The sequence below is a fragment of the Sarcophilus harrisii genome, chromosome X (genome assembly GCF_902635505.1).
Source record: "Sarcophilus harrisii chromosome X, mSarHar1.11, whole genome shotgun sequence".
Classification (NCBI taxonomy): Eukaryota; Metazoa; Chordata; class Mammalia; order Dasyuromorphia; family Dasyuridae; genus Sarcophilus; species Sarcophilus harrisii.
The window spans coordinates 49,293,326-49,302,288 of NC_045432.1; positions in this window are offsets into that span (position 1 = coordinate 49,293,326).

An 8,963-nucleotide genomic window follows, 5' to 3' on the forward strand; every position below is an offset into this window, starting at 1 on the left:
GCACATACAGGTCCCTTTCCCTTCTTTATAATCTCTTTGGGATATAATCCCAGTAGTAACACTGCTGGATCAAAGGGTATGCACAGTTTGATAACTTTTTGAGCATAGTTCCAAACTACTCTCCAAAATGGTTGGATTCGTTCACAACTCCACCAACAATGCATCAATGTCCCAGTTTTCCCGCATCCCCTCCAACAATCATCATTATTTTTTCCTGTTCTTAGCCAATCTGACAGGTGTGTAGTGGTATCTTAGAGTTGTCTTAATTTGCATTTCTCTGATTAATAATGACTTGGAGCATCTTTTCATATGACTAGGAATAGTTTCAATTTCTTCATCTGAGAATTGTCTGTTCATATCCTTTGACCATTTTTCAATTGGAGAATGGCTTGATTTTTTATAAATTAGAGTTAATTCTCTATATATTTTGGAAATGAGGCCTTTATCAGAACCTTTGACTGTAAAAATATTTTCCCAGTTTATTGCTTCCCTTCTAATCTTTTCTGCATTAATTTTGTTTGTACAAAAACTTTTCAGTTTGGTATAGTCTAAATTTTCTATTTTGTGATCAGTAATGATCTCTATGGCCTATTTTTTCATGCTATTGTCATCTTCCTGGTCACTCAAACTTGAAACCCTGACATCATCTATGACTCTTCCCTCTCCTTCATCCTCCATATCTAATGATTTTCAAGTTCTATTGGGTCCACTACTATAATTTCTCTTTCCTTCATTCTCTCCTGTATATTTACATGGCTGTCAGCCTAGTTCAGGATGTTAACGTATTTTGCTTAAACTGTTGCTATCATTTCTTTGTTTCCAGACTTTCCCCCTTGCTAATTCAACTTTCACAGCGCTATCAAAGCCAGCTTTTTAATGCACAAGACAGATGTCTTTGTCTACTAAGAACATCCAATGATACCATTACTTACCAAATAAAAGACAAACTCCTTAACATGGCATTCAAGGCCTTCCACAATCATGTTCCAACCAATTTTTCCAGACTTCTTAATACCTTCTTTTGTGCACTCTACTATCATCAAACTGAATTGCTAATATAGTCGTCTGTCTAACCTTGCCTTCAATCACCTTTATGTATCTCATTCCCCATATTTTGAATAGTCGCTTACTTGGTAAAATCATGCTTTTCCTTTAAGAATCAACTTAGGCAACACTGCTTCATGAAATTCATGACAACTTTGATTCTTCCCTCTTTAAATCTCTGAGTATACACTTATGTATTTATTCATATTTTTACTTTATTATGTTTTCTTCCTTTACATATTTCATCCCTACTACTAAATTATAAGCTCACTGAAGGCCAAGTCTTCTTTTTTATCTCTCTATAGGCATTTGGTTAATGTTAAACTGAGTAGAACTGTGAGGGTAGCCAGTCCCTCAGTTTGATTTTTTTTTTTAATTTTAAATTGCGGCTTCTATGTCTTTTTGAAAAAAATTAACAGCATTTTATTTTTCCAAATACATGTAAAATTAGTTTCCAACATTCATTTTATATTACAGCTTTTTCTCCTTACCTTACTGCCCCCTTCTCCAAGACAGCAAACAATCTTATAGAGTTCAAATATATGCAACCCTTTTAAACATATTTCCATATTTGTCATGTTGTACAAGAAAAAATAGACCAAAAGGGGAAAAACCATGAGAAACAAACAAACAAAATTTTAAAAAGGTGAAAATACTCTGCTTTTTGATCCATATTCAGTTTCTATAGTTCCCTCTCTGTATAGGGATGGCATTTTCCATCTTAGTCTATTGGAAATGCCTTAAATCTCCACCTTGTTGGGAAGAGCTGAGTCAATCATAGATGTTGTTTCATTTTTTTCCTGTTACTGTTATATTTTCTATAACAATGATGTAGAAATATAACTGTTGGAATTTTTTACTTTTTTGGGAAGCTTTGTTCTTTAGCTATGTTTTAGAGTAAGGATTTTCTGCACTGAATTTTTCAACACCTCATGGTGTCTTCAGTGACCTTACAGGTTGTTATGACACCTCTGAAAATTTCTTGAAATAATTTTAATTTCCTTTATTCTAATAAATTTATAATTTCACAGATATGTGTATATTACTTACATATAATACAAATCCCAACTCATCCGTGTCTGTTTATCCTGTGTGATTTCTGTTGATTAGTCACAGAAAATCCACCTAGTAAACTAGGGGCCTCCCTTGGATTCTTTCTTTAAATATTGTTTTTATTAAAGTTTTTTATTTTTCAAAACATATACATGTATAATTCTTCAACATTAACCCCTGCAAAACCTTATGTTCCAATTTCCCACCCTCCCCCCACCTTAATACCATCTTTTGTGCACTCTACCTAGATGACAAGTAGTACAATATATGTTAAACATGGTAGAAATATATGTTAAATCCAATATATTTTTTTCATAATTCAATTGTTTACTAAATCTGTGAAATCTGTAATACAGAGTCCTGACAAAAAGGTTTTTTATTGGTAAAGAGCTCCATATAGATGATATATTAAACCACAGAAAATTCAAAATTCCCCACAGTGAAATTCGACAAGGGAAAAGATATTGACCTAGTTATTCACACTGGGAAAAAAGTGGATGAAAATGTAAATCCAATATATGCTTACATATTTATACAATTATCTTACTGCATAAAAAAATAGATTCTTTTGCGATTTTGAGAACACTTAAGTCAACATATTTGCTTTGTATTCTCCCTTGCTCTGGTCACATGGCTGGCTCATTTTATTCAATCATGCACTAACTTTATAACATCATTTAACTTGCCTTTCCTTCATAATTACTTGTAATATACTACATCCAGTTCATACTTGTGGTGTTCCTCTTCTCTAAAAATATGATCGTTGTCTGGGAGCAGGTTTCTTGGGGAGGTTTTCTGGAGGCAGCCTTAGTTACAGTTCAAATCAATAATCACCTCAAATGCAGCCAGGGATTAAAATACAGTCCTTTGTTGTCTCTTCAAAAATAGCCCAGTTAGTTTTTTTAGAGGCTTCTCTCCCTCCTTGGTTCCAAGAGTTCTTGCAGCTTGTCTTTTAGCTCTTCCAGCTTCTGCCTCTAGCTCAACTTCAATTCCTGGCTTCTCAATCTCCTCCACTGACTGAGTTCTGGCTTTCAATCTCTTCAACTGAACCCTGACTGAGCTCAGCTCCTTTTATGCTCTTTTAGAGGTGTAAACTCAAAGGTTGACTCCTCCTCTGAGAGAATAGGATAGTGGGTTTCTGACTTGTGAATCTCCTGAACTTGTGAACTAATGTGTGAATTCTCAAAGGTGTAAACATAAGCATTGTTTCTATCAATTCCATTGAGTTAACACCTTGTAAGGATTCTAACACATACTTACTGTTTACCTCTTAAGCTACTCTTTAGGTAATGCTCATCTTTTATTCCTTCTGTTTCTGTAGTGTGCCATGGCTCAGCATTATAGATTTAGGGTTGTAAAGGCCTTAGAGATTGTCTAGTCCATTTTACAGATGAATAAACTGAGGCCTAGATAAGTTCAGTGGAGTGATAGTGATATATCATCCCTGGAAGACTATCATTGGGTAAGATGAGTTTTTTTTTTAAAGGGAGAACTTTGTAATTTCCCAAAAACAATCCACACCGTCATCAACAGATGTTTTGCTCATGTTAATTTCTGGACTCATACTGTTTATTTGGCTCATGCCTACCATCTACTGCCTTTCACTCCTACATACATGCTGCTGAATGAAGCTGAAGAAAATTCAAAAACCATGCTGACTGGATCCACTACAAATGTCTGCCATATAATCTCAATCAGGGGGAGGCAGAGCCAAGATTGCGGACTAAAGGCAGGAACTTGCCCAACATCTCCCCCAAACTGCTCCAAATTCCTTTAAATAATGATTCTAAACAAATGTTAGTGCATCAGAACACCCAGAAAGACTTAGTAGAACATTTACAGTGGAAGGCAACTTAGAAGCTCAGCAGAAAGGTTCTGACACCAGGATGGGAGTCCCAAGGCAGGACACACCAGGTACATTCCCTGCCCAGCCCAACCTCTGAATCAGTGACAGTACTGGTGTCTTCCAGACCCCTCAGCCCAGAGACATCAATGAAGATCTAGAAGGTCAGCAAAAAATGGTCTGTGGAACCATAGTGGGAGCCAAGGGCACAATCCCAGTGCAGGCCCAGCCCCAACACACCAAAGCAGGACCTCTGAATCCGCAGCAGTACTGGAAGCTTCTGGACCTCTCAGCCCTAGGGCACCAAGAAGGACTCAGAAGGTCAGTGGAGAGGATCTACGGCAACAGGGTGGAAGTCCCAACATAGTCCTGGTTAGCATTAATGGAGCCCCAATCCCGGTCCTGGCCAGCACCCTAGATCTTATAGCTCCAGTGGGGTGGAGACATACCTAACAGCTCCAGGGCAGAAAAGAGTGCTTGTGGTAAGATTCCTAGAAGGATCTCTTACAACAGCTGCACAAAACCCATAAAGCTTGAGACTGTGGACCCTTCACTCTGGAAACAGATCCCTACTTTAACAAATAGTTAAATAGGCTAGGAAAATGAGCAGAAAACCAAAAAAGTCTCTGACTCTTGAAAGTTAGTATGGTGAAACAGAAGATCAAAACACATATTCAGAAGATGATAATAAAGTCCAAGTTCCTATATCCAAAGACTCCAAGAAAAAAAATTGGGCTCAGGCCATGAAAGATCTCAAAAGGGACTTTGAAAACCAACTAAAAGAGATAGGAGAAGAATTAGGGAAAGAATTGAGAGAAGTACAAAAGGAAATACAAAAACTAATGAGAAGAATGTCTTAAAAATCAAAATTGGTCGATTGGAAAAGGAGGTGAAAAAGCTCACTGAGGAAAATAATTCCTTAAAAATGGAATTGAACAAATGGAAGCTAATGACTTTATGAGAAATCAAGAGATAATAAAACAAAACCAAAAAAAATGAAAAAATAGAAAAAAAAGTGAAATATCTCAATGGAAAAATGACTAAGCTGGAAAATAGATCCAGGAGAGATAATTTTAAAAATTATTGGTCTATCTGAAAGTCATGATCACAGAAAGAGCCTGGATATCATCTTTCAGGAAATTATCAAGGAAAGTGTCCTGATATTCTAGATCCAGAAGGTAAAATAGAAATTGAAAAAATTCACCAATCACCTCCTGAAAGAGATCCCAAAATAACAACTCCCAGGAATATTATAACCAAATTCCACAACTTCCAGGTTAAGGAGAAAATATTGCAAGCATCCAGAAAGAAGCCATTCAAGTATAGTAGAGGCACAGTCAGCATAACATGAGATTTGGCAATTTCTACATTAAGGAAGTAGAGGGCTTGGAATCTGATATTCTGGAGAGCAATGGAGCTAGGATGGCAACCAAGAATCACTTACCCAGAAAAACTGAGTATAATCCTCATAGGAAAAAAGTGGTCATTTAATCAGAGGATTTTCAAGCGTTCATGATGAAAAGACCAGAGCTGAATGAAAATTTTGTTTTCAAGTACAGGACTCTGGAGAAACATAAGGAGGTAATCAGGAAAGTGATATTACAAGGAAATGAATAAGGTTTATTTGTTTACATTCTTAGATGCATGATATTGTAACTCATTAGAACATTCTCATCATTATGATAGTTAGAAGGAGTATATGTAAGACAGAGGGTACAGCTGTGAGTTGAATATGAAAAAAATGATGAAATTAAGGGATGAGAGAGGAATTTGCTGGGAGAAAGGGAAAGGGAGAAGGGGAATGCTACAAATTATCTGCCATAAAAAAGAGGCAAGAAAAAGCTTATTTTACAAAAGAGAGGAAGGGGGGAGGAGAGGATGAGTGAGTCAACCTTTCTCTCATCAGAATTGGCTCAAATAGGAAATAACATACATATCAATAGGGGTTTATAAATGTATCTTACCCTGTAGGAAAATGGGAGGGGAATAGAATATGGGAAGGGAGGGAAAATGTGACAAAAGAGAGGGCATATTGGTGGAGGGAGTGGTCAGTAGCAAAACACTTTTGAGAAGGGACAGGGTGAAAGGAGAGAGAATAAATGAGGAAAATATAATTAACAATAGTCATAGTAAAAAAAATTGAAGCAAGTTTCTCTGATGCAATATTATTATTCTCTGGAAAATGATGAGCGGCATGCTCTCAGGGAACAAAATCCTGGAAAATCCTCCATGAACAAGGCCAAATGTATTGTATATAAAGTAATAGCAATGTTCTAGGATGACCAGCTGTAAATGACTTATTTTCAGTACTACAATCATCCACACCTACTCTGAAGTGCTCAAGAAAAAAATCCTATCCATAATCCAGTCTATATATAGATCAAAGCATTCTCTATTACTCTATCTTTCTCTTTATTTTTAACTTAATTTTTTGAGGGTTTTTATTTTCCATAGGATGGGAGATCTATGTTTTCTTTCACAACTTGAATTTTAAGGAGATGTTTTGCATGGTCTCACATGTGGTTTCTTGCTTGTGGATGGGGATAAAGGAGAGAACCTTGAACTCAAGAATCTTAAAAACAATTGTATTGATATAACTGGGAAAATATTAAATTTAATTAATTAACTTAAAAAATCTCTATCAGGGTCTTCACTACTGCATGACAGTCCTTTTATATTTTCCTAATTAACTCACTATCACACTCATCATGGAGGTTCATTTAAACCTTTTTTTCCCCCTTCCTGTACTCTCTCTGCTATTTAACTGCTATTTAACCTTGCTGCTATTTAACTGAAAACATTGAGACCATCATCAAGATGTCCCTCTTTTCTTCTCCCTTATTCCTCATCTCAAATTTCTCAGATGAATTCTATTTCCTAGGCATCTTACTTCCTCCCCCTGTCACACATGAAGAAGTCACTCTTCTTTGTACCAAATCAAATCCTTCTATATGTACAAGTGGTTCCATTCCATCCATCTTCTTAAACAGATTGTCCCCCTATCATTCCCCCCTTCTCTCATTTTCAAATTATCTTCTCTATTAACTGCTTTCCTATCACCTATAAACATGCCCATGTCTCTTCTATCCTCCAAATATCTTCACTTGATCTACTAGCTATCATAACCTATATTGCCTCCTTTTTGTGGCTAAATTCCTTAAGAAAGTTGCTTGCAGTAAATGACTATACTTCCTTTCTTCTCACTCTTCTTAATTCTCTGACTCTTCACAGCCTAATTCTTCTCTTTCTTCTTACTTGCTTATTTATTTGGATCATGCCCATTAACCATGGGTGTGATTGATCACATTCTGTCCTGAGCCTTTTTCTCTTCTTTCTCCATATTTATTTCATTTGATGATCTCATCATCTCCCATATGCTCTGTTTTTATCCCTCTGTTGATCCAGCACTAGCCTTTATACTGATCTCTAGTCTTTTATCTCTATCTCTTGTACATCTTGAACTCCAGTTCCTTACATCCTGTAGACATTTTGACTTTAACATGTCTAAAACTGAATTCGTTATATTTCCTCCCAAAGCCCTTTGCCTTCCTAATTTCAATATTACTTGAGAATACTACCACTCTTCCAGTTGTATAGGCTTATACACTTGATGTCATCCTCATCTCTTCATTCTCTCTCACCACCCCTTCCTATATCCAAACTGTTGCCAAGGCCTATTGATTTTACTTTTGTAAATCTCTCCTTTCTCTTCTCTGTCACTTCTAGCACCTTGCTGTAGGCCTTCATCACCTTGTGCCTGTACTACTGCAATAGTCTTGCTGGATGCCCTTCCTACCTCTATCTTTTCCTATTTTAGTTCATTCTCCACTCTGCTGTCAAATTGGTCTTCCTAAAATGAAGGTCTGATCATGAACCTACCCTTCCTAACTCACTAAACTGCATTGAATCCCTCCAGGAAAAAAATATAAAACCTTCTCTTTGGCATTCAAAGTCCTTCGCAACCTTCCCCATCCCCAATTTTTTTTGACTTCATATACCTTCTACCCTTCTGAGAACTCTACAATACAGGAATACTGACATCCTTGCTGTTTCCATCTCCTGACTTCAGGTGAACTCACCCCCATTCCTGGAACGTTCTCCTTCCTCGACTTTGCCTCCTAACTTTCCTGACTCCTTCAAGTCCTAGCCAAAATCCCACCTTCCAAAGGAAACATTTCCTTATGTTCCTTAATGTTAGTGCCTTTCCTTATTTGATTCTCTCCAATTTATTTTATTAAGCGCTTCTTTATGCATAATTGTTTGCATGTTGTCTCCCCTATGAGACGATGAGCTCTTTGAGGGTAGGAACTGTCCTTGTATCCTGAGGTCTTGGTAGATGCTTAATAAATTTTTATTGACCTACTGATTGATTTTCAATATCTTGCGAAGGTGCACATTCTGATGGATAAGGTCTGCCAGTTATGGGGAAAAAAACATGTAATGCTCTGAGGGGGGACTTGATTTAAGATGTGGAATAAAATAGGAATGGAGAGTTACTTCAAAAGGTTTTGAAATGCTTTATATCATGAAGTTCTTAAAGCTTATCTTGTCTATTCTACTTGGAGACACAGAATCTTCAAGTGTTAAAAAATTTACCACACAATTCTGTTATAAACAATACATGCTTTATTCTAAATTAAATATTTCTGTTTTTATAATAAGTGATACCTTCTTTGTTGTTAATGACTTGCCCTACTTCATTCATTATACTCCAAAGCTTTGAGATTAAATCCCCCTGGCTGGTGAGCTTCCTATGATTCCTTTCTTTTTCATCTGTTCCAAGGTAGATTAAGCCTAGGACCTTTTTAATGAGTTGCCACTTGCTGACTTTTCATACAAAAAGAATTCCTCATCCTCAGTGGTATGTATACAACAAATAAATTGTTCATTAAAAAAATTTTCTAACTACTGCTTCCTGTCGGAAACACCATCATTTTGATCTCTCTGGGATCTAAGCAGCTGGAGTTCTTTGATTTGAAATGCCTTCTTTTCTCCAGTTCCCCTTTTGTTCATTCTACTTAGG